Below are 13,208 nucleotides of genomic sequence, written 5' to 3' on the forward strand. Positions count from 1 at the left end.
GATTTTGGGGGAGGGGCCTGAGTGAGAGAGGGTCCTGGGGGCGGGGTCTGAGGGGTGAATGGAACGAGGTGGGGGCTGGGTCTGAAGAGCCTGGAATGGAGCGTGGGGAATCTAAGTAGGGAGGAGTGGTCGGGAATTGGTGTGGGGCGAGCGCAGACTGAAAATGGGAAGGAAGGTTATTGAGAGACAGGAAATAAGGGATCCTGAAGGGTTGGGTAAGGTGAGTAAGACGGCAACTCGGAGTGAGGGACAAGTAACCGTGCGCAAAAAGGGAGATGGGGAGGGAGGACCTGTTGTGAACAGGTAATTGACAGGATGCTCTGAGTGAGGAGGCCACTGTGACATTTTGGGGATTGAGTTGGGTGAAAACCAATGGCCCAGAGTATGATTCGGAAACTGCTTACACTTGAGCGAATCTAGGAGCGTTGGTTGAGAAGGAATCAGACTTGAGTTAAAGGTTGGATTGAGAAGTGCTGAGTTGCTCATGGGAGCAACCTAGAGTTGAGGGTTCAGATTGGAGTGGTGTGAAGTGAGGGAAGATGGAAATCTTAAAGTCTTAGACGTGGGCAGTGTGTGCTGTTGAGTTACTGATCAAGAAGGAAAATTCTTAGAACACTCGGATGAGGAGCTGGAAGAAACTGGTGTGTACTGGAATTCATATTTTTAAAGGGATTTGAATAATCTGTTACTGCTTTGGACTCCCCCCCCCTCCCAGGAGCCACCTCCTTTTTCATGGTGTTATTTTTGCCTTACTGTTTTCTCCATGACTTCTGAATGTTTTCACTGACTTTTTTCTCCTCTTACAAACCAAAAGAGAACCTCAGGGAATAAGGACTGTTCTAGCATACCTATGGATTTACTAAGTAACTTTGAGGCAAGTCATTAAACTGTCTCATTTTTTTTCCCTTTGAAAGACAGGTTTGGTTCCTCCCTGCCTCTAAAAGATTGTGTTAACTAAATGGGATCTTTAAAGTGGTTGCAAAGAAGTGATCTCTGAGAATATGATTGAGGTATCGGTATTTAGAAGACGTGTGTCTCTCAGTTTCTTCTTTTCAGCCTTGCTGCATATGTTGTGCCAGGGAATAGTTGATTTTGATTTGATACATGTCCAGTTTTTTAACTTTTCTCAAAGTCAACTTTTAGTAGCCCCAAATTTCATATTATTGTTCTACATTGTAGTGACTACCATCCAGATGGCGATAGGGAAGTTCTGAGAATTCACTGAGAAACAGTATTCTAGACAGTTGAGTCTTTTGCTTTGGCCCAGGCACGTTGGCTTCATTGGGGAGCAGTGTGCTTGTGGACAGTTTTAGCTTATTGTTAATATTTTGAAATCTTGACTATTCCAGTTTTTTCTTTGGGCATAATATGCTAAACACTTTGCCCATAGGTGAACTTACTTAATTTAGTTTAGAAAAAGTGTTCCTGAAAGTCTTGGCATTTCTGAGGTCTGACGTGGATTTGCTTAAGAAGAGGGCAGTTTCCAATTCTACCTCATACTTGATATCAGAGTAGTGTTTACTTCAGTTGGTGCTGATTAGTTACGTGATGTCAGCACAAAGGTGAAATGCAGGGGAAGGTGGAAGGTTGTAGGTGGTGAGAACAGTGGAGTTTTCAGGTTTTATTAGTGGCTTTTAGGAGGGGAAGGGGGAAGCCCTGTTCCTTTTGAAGAGAAAATTGTCAGATGTTCTTTCTTGACCTCTTTGGGAGAGTAACCTAGTGTACTTGAGTCTGTTTTTCCGTTGCTCTGAAGTGATTCTGAAAATCATGGGCCGCTGGTTCAGGCTGTTTCAGCAAACCCTAGTCTTCCTCCTAACCCCAGCAAGAGCTGCAGGCTATAAAGTATATACTGTATGCTTATTTGGGGTTAAAAACCTGCTTAATAGTTTGCTGTTATTTCAACCACAGGATCTCTTTCTGTTTTGTTTTGTTTTCTTCCAGAGGGTTTGGAAATAAGTTATGGGGGGCTCAGAGGTCTGCGCAGGCTTTTGGTATAGCCTGCTTCTTCAGCATGATTTTCCATTTTTCCTGTCCTGTCACATTTTTCCATTGCTCTACTTGAGCCAGGCTTAGGTGGAAAATGGCAAATTACACATTTTCCCTCTCCTTTTTAGTCTCTGGTGGACATGTTGTCTGTGTCACAGTTTGATACCTCCAAAATGAAAGGATTCTTGACTGCTTCAAATGGGGAGGGTGACAGAGCTGAGCCGGGTTTTCTGGGCCAGAGAATGGATTCTGTCAGAGCAAAGAATAGTTGCAGAGACACGAACTGGGACCTTAAGCTGTGACTAACATTTTGGCAACACGCTTCCCTTTGCCAAATAACTTCCTTTCTTCTCGAGTGTGATTGTTGATCTCCTTCTCAAAGTAGGCTCTTGTTGCTACTGTTCTCCACGCAACTCCCGAGCAGAAGTTGGCAGAGTTCCGGTTGACGGACTGTCTCTTGAGGGATATGCCCCGGATTAGAGTAGATGGGGTGTTCCATGTCAAAATGAGGGTCATTGGCAGATCCTGAGAGCTGCTCTGCAAGGAAATAGAGGCAGTAGTTTTTTCCGAATGTTCTTGCACTCCTTTATGCTTTTTTTTTTTTTTTAAAGATTTTATTTATTTATTTGACAGAGATAGAGACAGCCAGCGAGACAGGGAACACAAGCCAGGGGGAGTGGGAGAGGAAGAAGCAGGCTCATAGCAGAGGAGCCTGATGTGGGGCTCGAACCCATAACGCCGGGATCACGCCCTGAGCCGAAGGCAGATGCTTAACCGCTGTGCCACCCAGGCGCCCCCCTTTATGCTTTTTCTAAATTCAAACCTGTTTCTTATTCATCTGCTGATTAAATGCGGAATCATTGCCTCTGCCTAGCTTTTAAAGTCCAGGGCACTGAGGAAAAGAGAGAGAAAGAATTTCCCACATTTTTTTTGTTCCACTCTCACTCCCAGTCCTTTTAGCCTAGGAAGCCACAGGCTAAACTCATGAGCACTTCTTGGTATTATTATAGAGGGGTATTTTATTTTATTTTTTATTTTTAGAGAGTGCACATGTCGGGAAGGGCAGAGAGAATCTTAAGCAGGCTCCACAGAGAGCTCAGAGCCTGATGTGGGGCTCGATCTCACAACCTTGAGATCATGACCTGAGCCAAAATCAAGAGTTGAATGCTTAACCTAGCTGAGGCGTCCAGGTGCCCTATAGAGAGATATTTTAAAATGGTGAATAGAACTTTATGGAGAGGGGTACCTGGGTGGCTGAGTCGGTTGAGTGTCCGACTCTTTTGATCTCAGGGTTGTGAGTTCGAGCCTTGTGTTGGGCTCTGTGCTGGGTGTGGAGCCTACTTAAAAAAAAAAAAACAACAACTTTATGGAGAAAAACAATGTTAGTAGGGAAAATAGGTGATTCATTTGCTAGTGTCTGTGTCAGTCTTATATCTCTTGATATTTTGGCCTAACATGGAGAAAGAACATTTGGAGGCAAGTAAGTTATCCAATTTGAAAGCCAGGAATTGGCTTCTAACTTGCCATATAACATGGCAAAGTTATAACAATTAAGAATGGCTATACTAGGGGCGCCTGGGTGGCACAGCGGTTAAGCGTCTACCTTCGGCTCAGGGCGTGATCCCGGCATTACGGGATCGAGCCCCACATCAGGCTCCTCTGCTATGAGCCTGCATCTTCCTCTCCCACTCCCCCTGCTTGTGTTCCCTCTCTCACTAGCTGTCTCTATCCCTGTCAAATAAATAAATAAAATCTTTAAAAAAAAAAAAAAGAATGGCTATACTAAGTACTTGGTTCTACTTAGTAAATGCCTTTTCAGTGTGTTCTACTTAGTAAATGTTCTTTTGTTTTTTAGGGGATAGTCAGTTGAAGATAACTTTGTCTCTAATAGGTCTTGGGATGGATTATGAAGATCATTTCTTGCAGTCAATGGTAGTGGCCCTTGTAACATTGGAGATAACCCCAAAACAAATCCTTTGTCTGGTGGCCCTGGATTCAGGACAATCCTGCCATCCAACGTTGGCCCAGAATATTCTGCTCCCCATATGCAGGTTTGGGAAACTAACAGGTTCAGATCCAAAGGTTTTAACTCTGATCCAGGGCTTTGATTGTGGTAACAAACAGGATTATTTGGAGTTATGTTTAATCTTGTCTGAGATATTTCTTCACTGAAGAATGTCTTGAAGTATGGCAAATCTGTTTTTCTAAGGAATGCATATTGATTTCCTAACCTTTCTTATAATTGGTTTTCAAAAAATTTTTTAGTTTTTTGAACTTTGTGGATTCAGATTAAGCTCCATTTAGATTTTGAGGCCCTCTGGTGAAAATAATTTGTTTTTAGTCAGTATTTATGATATTTCTTCAGTACTAATTCATTGACCTACTTTCTAAGGTTATAAAAATGCTGAATTCAATAATGCCTTTTTTCTCCCAATAATCCCTTCTGACTATGAAAACATTCTCCATATGTCCAGATTGGGACAATTAGTTGCCCCCCCCCCAAAAAAAGGTGGAAATTTTTTTCTAAAGTGGTATAATCTAGTATGGGACAGGCTATCTGAGATTTGTGGATAAGTGAGTTTTCCTTCTGTCCGCTTCCTCCTCCCAGTGCTCAGCTAGCAGGCAGGATCACAAAGTCATTTAAACTCCATCACTGTCTTAGAACTAAGGATAGGACCGTCTCTAGCAAATTTTATTTATTTATTTATTTATTTATTGTTTAAAAAGTTTAATTTTGGGGCGCCTGGGTGGCACAGCGGTTAAGCGTCTGCCTTCGGCCCCGGGCGTGATCCCGGCGTTATGGGATCGAGCCCCACATCAGGCTCCTCCACTATGAGCCTGCTTCTTCCTCTCCCACTCCCCCTGCTTGTGTTCCCTCTCTCGCTGGCTGTCTCTATCTCTGTCAAATAAATAAATAAAATCTTAAAAAAAAAAAGTTTAATTTTATTTTTAGTAATCTCTGTGCCCAACGTGGGCTCGACCTGACCCTGAGATCAAGAGTTCCACACCCTTCCAACTGAGCCAGCCAGGTGCCCCTGGCAAATTTTATTTTTTAAGAACATAATTCATTCACATGATTCAAAATTTGAAAGTTAAAAAAGAATGTACACTGAATAGTCTGTCTTCTCTGCTTGTGTGTTCATTCATCTGTCCAGTTGTCTTCCAGGGGCAGCTGATGCGTTCAGTTTCTTAAGATCCTTTCCAGAGATAATATGTACATATAAAGCGTCTGTGTGTGTGTGTGTGTATTTATATAAATATATTTATATATACCAAATACGTATATATATATATATTTTTTTTTTCTTATAAACAAAGGTAGCACGCTGTTAGTACTATCTGCATTTTTTAAAAACTTAAATTTTGGCAATCATTCCATATAAGCAATAAAGAGATTTTGGCACCTGCCCTACACTGGTAGACATTTTAAATATTTCCAGTGTTATGCTATTACCAATTATGCTCCCGAGAATAACCATATATATTTGGCCCTTAGCATGCGTGACTGTATCTGTAGGGTAAATTATAAGTAGAATTGCCAAAGCTGATGTGTTTTTAGCCCTGTTTCTCATTTATTTGCCAGGAATTTTTGAAGCTCCTACTGTGTGAAAAGCACTGTGCTTCATCTGTGAACAGAAGTGACTTAGCCCTTGCACTTATGCAGCTGTATGGTCTGGTGGGGAAGACATCCATTAAACAATAATTAATTACTGCTGCTATAAATACTGTGGAAACAGCTAACGGGAAGCCTAGCCAGGTTGGTTGAGAAACAGGGCAATGAGGGAATGTCCTTAAAGAATTGACTTTTAAGGCTGAAACCTAAAGGATGAGGGGCAGACCAAAGAGTGTTGCAGATGGAGAGAATGGCATACGTGAAGGTCCTGAGGAGGGAAGGAACATGGCTATTTTGAAGAATTGGAGAAGTTAAGTTCCAGTGTGTCTGGAGCTTAGGGAGTGAGAAGCAGAGAGGTAGGAGGTAAGGCTTAGGGATGTGAGGTCTCCAAAAAAACCACATAAATAACAGTGAATTTTGAACCCAGTCTTTACAGGAGAGATTTTTTCTTTTTGTCAGTTCTTTTCACAGATACTAATTTACTGGGGTTGATGCTGAAATCATCAGTATCATAAAGAAATCTGATGCCTATACAATGGAACATGTTTTCTGTAAGAACTTTCTTGGATAAAGGCTATTCTTTTAGTCTTGATTTCTTTTAGGTCAAGTAAATTAAACTTGCATGGCTGGGTTAGGTCTTAAAATTTTAGGAATCTTGGAAATTGGTTTGGAGGTTAGTGATTATTGGGGAACCATTCTGAGATTCTGGGGGATGATGAGTCTGTGGCCATACTACCCTGAACGCATCCAGTCTTGTCAGATTATGGGGGACGATGAGATGGTTAGTCTGCCAGACCTGCTATATAGGAACAGAAAACCTATTTAACTCTGGAGAATATTGACTGTTTTTTGTAAGCCTCATAGGGCTAGAGAGAGAGCACAGATGTTCTCGTTATGAACTGGTGAATATATATAATACTCTGTCGTACCCGTCATCTAGGCCATGTGTCTTAACATGATGCATAACTCTTGTTGGACATGCAAATGAATCAGTAGCCCAAGGGCCATTATAACTCTGAATATATGAAAGCATTTTTATCTGCAAGTATTGACTTTTGTTCAGAAATCACAGTACTCTTGCTCAAAGCCCAGATGGTCCTGTTTGATTTAGTACCTTTCTTGTGTAATTGGATCAGCTTGCCCTGTTTTCATAACTTAAAGTAGAATCCTGGTTTAGCAGCCCAACACTAGTGAGCAAGGAATGAAAATGTGCAAATTTTCTAGCATTTCAGCAAGAAGCGTCTGTGTATCTGATGGCTTAAGGGCATTAGAGCAGGAGAAGAGAGACTCCTCAACAATGAAAGTGGCAGCTTTGTTATTAGATTATCTGTGGTGAGTTGGGACTTAATATATTATCTTTGAAATGAGGCATGACACGTCTCTCCATGTGAATTCTGGATCAACATTTTATGGAGCATCTGTTTAAGTTTTCTTTCAGGCCTTTTCTAATGGAGACTGTCATCACTGGATTTGCCTTACTTCTGGCTGCTCTCTGAATAGGCTTTTCCACTTGTCTGTTTGGGGTGTGTGGAATGAAGGCTGGCACATGGAAGCGGAGGCCTGGTCACATGAGACAGGGCTACCCTGCAGTGAGAAGAGCCGTTTTTTGTCATCAGTGACTAGGTTTCAGCTTCCCTTGTAAACAACCTTTTAATCTAATTAACGGTTTCTTTAAAACAAACAATTTCTTATAACTTCTAAAGATGTTGGTTGTTTTTGTTTTTCAGTTGTGTTAATTGAAAACAAAACAAAAAGAGGAGCTAAGGTAATTGATTTTAAGATCTATCCCTCTGTTTTTGTGCCTGCCTTTGAAATTAATTTTGGTCATGATTTCTTACGGTGGCCTGGAAGTTCCTCACATATCTGACATGTGGTAGAGTAAACTTGGTGGTGGTGAACGTTGTTAGGTGACACCCAGGCTGTGGCAGAGATTGAGGTCACATTGGGCAGCCTGCTTTCATTGGAATTGAATCTGAGATACAGGTTCCTGAATTAAGCATAATGGCCTTTTAATTATTTTGGTTGGTTTGAGATTTTCTGCTGTTCTTAATTACATTGGTAACAGATCCAGTATGGACCTTACGTTTTGAAATTTTGGTTAGTCTGAAGTTTGATTTTGCTTATACAGTGTTAGAATTTTTTGGTTTTTAGTAATTAAATTAAATGTTTGGATTTTTTAATTGACATAGTAAGAATACATAATTTAAACAGTCAGTAGTATTAGAAGACTTATAATTAAAAAAACAGCTGCTCCATCTTTCCTTATTTGTCCTCATTTTTAGTACTTTCAGTGGTTTTTTTTCTGATGCATATTATTTTCATATTTTTACATGGTATGCTTATACTATGGTTATACAGTATGCTTACACTGTTATTTTTTGGTTTTTCCAGTCTTAGATATTATCTGTTGAACTTGACTATGGAAGACGATTTTGCATTTTTTTAAAAAGACTTATGTATTGTATATCTAGCAAGAGAGTGCGTGCACGCATGCGCAAGCTGGGGTGGGGAGGAGGGCAGAAGGAGAGTGGGAGAAGCAGACTCCCCACCGAGCGTGGAGCTCAACACAGGGCTTGATCCCATGACCCCCGAGATCATGACCCAAGCTGAAATCAAGAGTGGGATGTCTGACTGAGCCACCGAGGCGCCCCAGAGATTTTTTTATTTTTAAGTAATCTCTACACCGAATGTGAGGCTCAGACTCAAACCCTGAGATCAAGAGTCGCATGCTCTACCAACTGAGCCAGCCACGTGCCCCTGATTTTGCATTCTTATACTGCTACCTACCCTCAACCCTTCCTGCTATCCTTCTAATACAGATCCATCACAGTTTTGATTAAATCAATATTTTGTATGTTTTTGTATTATATATCAGGGTTCATTCAGGAAAACAAACCATTCTTGATGCTTCAAAGAGAATATTAGACGCTTACAAAAATCATTGGAAGGTCATTGGAATGCCACCTTGCAGGGATTCCAAAGAAACTGCTGCTATTAATAATCTTGGCCATCTTAAACACCAAAGCAGGCAATTTGTAGAATATTGGAAACCTGCAAAACCACTGTCATCTGTTGGAGGCCACACACCTGCTCATTGCTGCTAGAAGAGCAATAATGGTACATACCTTTCTTACATCTTCTAGGTCTTGAATGAATGACTCTGTACTGATGGAATTTAAACCACAACCCCATTGGCAGAGCATTCTGGGATATGTAGTTCCCAGGTTTTCAGTCTCGCCTTCCATCCCCCATGAGCCAGAAAGGGGGTAGAGGTAAATATAGCCTAAAGAAGAAAAATTAACGTCCAGTACAATGACTGTCTGTACTGTGATTGTACTGTATTTCCTTATACCTTTTCACTTTACATATAATAATCACCATTCATTCTTTTTTTTTTTTCTTCCTTCCTTCTGCTTCATTATCAATTGCTAATTCATCCCTAAACTCTGACAAAAGTATAAATCTCTTTTCAGTATAAATACTTTAGTGGAGCCTCTTCCAGAGGCTTTATGAAAAAGGTTTCCATTGGAGAGGGTGCATTTTGGGGAGCGTTACATGTTTCTGCCGGCACACTGGTTGGAAGTTTGACTAGATATAAAATACTTTATTGGAGATGGCATTTCTTTGGAAATTATAAGCCTCGTTTTGTGGTCTTCTAACTTTTAATAGTAGTATTGTGAAGTTTGATGTTATTCTGATTCTGGATTCTTTGTATAGAATTTGTTTTTTCTCTGGAAGATTTTAGGTTGTTATCTTTACCCCAGGTATTCAGAAATACAATGATACATGACTGTGTACCTTCGTGTGACTATTCTAAAATTCATCATGGTTGGCATTTAGTGGGCCTTTTCAGTCTGAAGCTTATTTCAATCCGTCCTTGGAAATTTTCTTGTATTATATTTTTATAATATATTCTTTGATAGTTCTCTCCTTTCTCTCCGGGAACCCCTGTTATCCAGATGGCAGAATTCCTACACTGGTTCTCTTAATTTTTTTTTTCCCCTCATGATTTTGTCTTTTTTTTTTTTCCCCCTCTTTCAGTTTTCAGATATTCTGAGCTTTTTTCCCCAGCTCTTCTATTGTATTTTTAATATTTGCTATTGATGTTTAAATTTCCAGGAGCTTTCTTTTGTTCTCAGAACTTTATATATGAAGTATTTTCACACATTGTTAGGAATTCTGTTTTGTTTACTCTGATTCCTGTCTTTTCTGTTAGATATTTTTTCCAAAAGTCTGGTAATTTTTGGCTGTCTGTTTACTTTAGAGAATGAGGCACTACAAGCTCTGAGTTTGGAGCCCTGGCTCATCAAGTGGTAGGCATCACTGTAGGGTGTATTGGCATCTGGTCGTTTTCCTTGGAGAGGACTCCTCCAGTCTCCTGCGTAGAGAAGACAAGCCCAGCAGCAGGTGTTTTGGAGCCATGTGGGGGAAGAGAGCTGGGGAGGGGGAGAGGTCTCATGATTGAGTAGATAGACATTCAGTCGATCTCCCTATTTTCAGTATGGTAGTCCTGCCCTAGGCCGTAACTGCTCACTTGGTTCAGAGGTCCTCTGCCTGGCAGCATGGGCAAGGGAAAAAAGGAATCTCTTTCTTACGTAGACTTTCAGCCAGTTCTCCTGTTTTAGCCCCTCCGACACCCCTTTGTTCAGAGTTACCAGGTGCCTTCAGTTTCTGAGCTTTTTCTGAGTTTCTGTGGTGGGAATTTACTTTCTGCTGCAAGCGTTTAACTTTCTCCTTTCCGTGAGGTTACTTGTCACTAGTGCAGGTGCCTTCCAGCTTCCAAAATTTTGCTGACATCTTTCTGCTGTTGCATCCTTTTCCATTTTTTCTGTTTTTTTAGGCTCATGCCTTTAAAAACACACCTTTGCTGTCATTTTAATGCTGTTTCATGAGGGAACACTGATAAATGCCTGCCACACATTTATGTTTAACCAGCATATTCATCAGCTTTTCCTTGTTGCTCTCCATTCAGTCACAATAGTGTTGGTGTAATTGAGTACTAATACTCCTTCAGAACAATGTTTTTCAGACTTCCTTAACACCAAGAATTACTTAAGGTGCTTGTTGAATATACAGATCACCAGATCTCTCTGCTGGAAGATTTCTGATTTTAGTAGGTCTGGATTAAGGCCCAGGTGTGCGCGTGTGTTTTAAACAAATGCCCTAAAATGTGTCTTATCTTCAGGCAAGTTTGGAAACTCTGTTTTAGAAGTGCCTTCTAAACCTTTCTTGCTCCCAAGTCTCTGAGGCAAACTCCTCAGGCTCCACCTAATATTGCTTTTGTATTCAGACTGTGTTTTAGTCTGTCTGGCTTTGGTCTGGATTTTTAAATTAGAGTGTGTGTCCTTCATCTGATTAACTCCTCTCTTCTCTGGTTAAATACTGGCTGATGGTAATGACTTTGGTCTTATGTGACTCCCATTTTTTTTAGCCAGCACTTCTAGACCCATTGCTTGGTTGCTTGGTTCCTGGCCTGTGTGGGTGGGGAGGAAATATTAGTTATGAACATTGAGCTACTTTCTGCATCATTTCACTGTCCAAATCCAAGAATTTGTTAAATTTTTTTTTGCTGAAGTGGAAAATTGACTCAGGCTTTGAAAACAGATGTATTATCTGCCTTGGATTTATGCAGCATCATTTTTGAAGATATTAAAGGCGGTGATTTGAAGTTTGGTTTTAATTTTGTTAATATGAAAGGGCGCATTGTCTTCTCCTTTTAGTGCTGTGGATCCCTAAGGCCTAGAAAAGAAAAATGGCTGTACCTTTTACTACCGGTCTGTAAGGCACCTGGAAATGAGGTGTTTGCAGCTGCTTCTTTTTTTTTTTTTAAAGATTTTATTTATTTATTCGACAGAGATAGAGACAGCCAGCGAGAGAGGGAACACAAGCAGGGGGAGTGGGAGAGGAAGAAGCAGGCTCATAGCGGAAGAGCCATGTGGGGCTCGATCCCAGAACGCCGGGATCATGCCCTGAGCCGAAGGCAGACGCTTAACCACTGTGCCACCCAGGCGCCCCTGCAGCTGCTTCTTGGTTGCTGTGAATTGCTTGGCAGTCGGGAACCAAATAGTACATGTCTTATAATGTTGTAGAGGCCAAGTGTAGGATCCTATTTCTTAGTTCTTGGAAATCTTGTGACTGTTACTAGCTAAAATATAGCCTGAGGAAGTCATGTTGGCTCTGACATAGAGCTGATTTACATTCTAAGATGAACAGCTCCATAGAAACGGCTCTAATATGTTTTTGCAAGTTCCTTTGAAATGATTTTGGTGAATGAAGTCACAAAAACAGTGTGAAATCTAAAGTGTTACTGTCTCACAGATTATTGATCACTGGCTATGTTATGAAGCACTACTTTGAACTGTTACTGATTTATTGCAGTTGGCTGTTTCCGTACACCTTCCCCCACCTTTCCAATACTTTAGTGTTTTCAGGTTAACAGGATTTTCTCTTTGCTTCGAGGGGTGTAGTAGGGGCTGGTGATGTTTGGTGGGGTCATTCCCTGCTCTCTATTTAGGAGATTTTCAGACATTTAATTTATAGTTGCTCTTGCATTAGTTAATCTCTAGCCATCTTTTTTATGAAGCCATTCTTTGCAGCTGTGGTTATTTAATTGAACCTAGGAGTAGACTTCTCATTGATTTGCCATCATTTTAGGTAAGAGGACTTGGCTCCTGGGTTGCCCTGTATCTGGGACTAACCTGTGGTAGCTAGTATTTACTACATCAAGGTGTATATGAATAAGTAGACTTCTGAGTTTGTTTTTAGGGCTTTATTTTATGTATGTATGTATTTATTTATTTATTTATTTTTAAAGACTTTATTTATTTATTTGACAGAGAGTGACAGCGAGAGAGGGAACACAAGCAGGGGAAGTGGGAGAAACAGGCTTCCGGATGAGCAGGGAGCTGGATGCGGGGCTTGATCCCAGGACCTTGGGATCACGACCTGAGCCGAAGTCAGACTGCTTAACTGACTGAGCCACCCAGGTGCCTCTTTTTCTAGGGTTTTAAACAAATCTAGGACAAGAGGAAAGTGTTAACATTAGGAAGAAAAGCTGCATCGTTGGGATGTGTACTTATGTTTCTTACTAGAGAAATTATATTGAAAGGATTTCATCATACAGTTACATATCTTTATTCTACCTCTTTCCTTTTCTCTTTCAGGGTTGTGTGCTTCTTGAAATAGTGAAAAATCATTGATGTGGGGAGTAAAACAGGCTTAGTTGCAGGAGTTGTAGTATTTTCAGTTTAAATATTCATGGTGCATATGTGATTTTTTTCTTTATTACTTGTTTTGGATCAATCAGATTTGCTGCATAGTTGAATTTCCATGATGGAAAATGCCTGCAGTTGGGAAAATGATTTTTTCCCCTTTGTGGAGTAACCTTGGAGTTTTAATTAATTCCATCTCTGTGCATGACAGAAATCTGTTTCACCAGAGTTTGACTGAATTGAATTTCAAGGGGAAGGTAGCACCTTCTCCATTGAGAGAAGAGGGCTGTGGATTATTTTTAAACTATATAAAGCTTTTTTTGCAGGGTCGGGGGAAGGGTGGTAAGATCTCTGTAAGATGAATGTTATTCTAGTCTTTCTTTTTATTTAGAGATACC

General features: G+C 40.6%; 1 protein-coding gene across 2 annotated transcripts in view; it reads left to right on the plus strand.

Annotated features, from left to right (window-relative positions):
* The window catches only part of WIPF2 (WAS/WASL interacting protein family member 2), a 45,891-nt gene that overhangs the window by 444 nt on the left and 32,239 nt on the right, over nucleotides 1-13,208 (plus strand). The window lies entirely within an intron of this gene.

The sequence above is a fragment of the Ailuropoda melanoleuca genome, chromosome 13 (assembly GCF_002007445.2).
Source record: "Ailuropoda melanoleuca isolate Jingjing chromosome 13, ASM200744v2, whole genome shotgun sequence".
Lineage (NCBI taxonomy): Eukaryota > Metazoa > Chordata > Mammalia > Carnivora > Ursidae > Ailuropoda > Ailuropoda melanoleuca.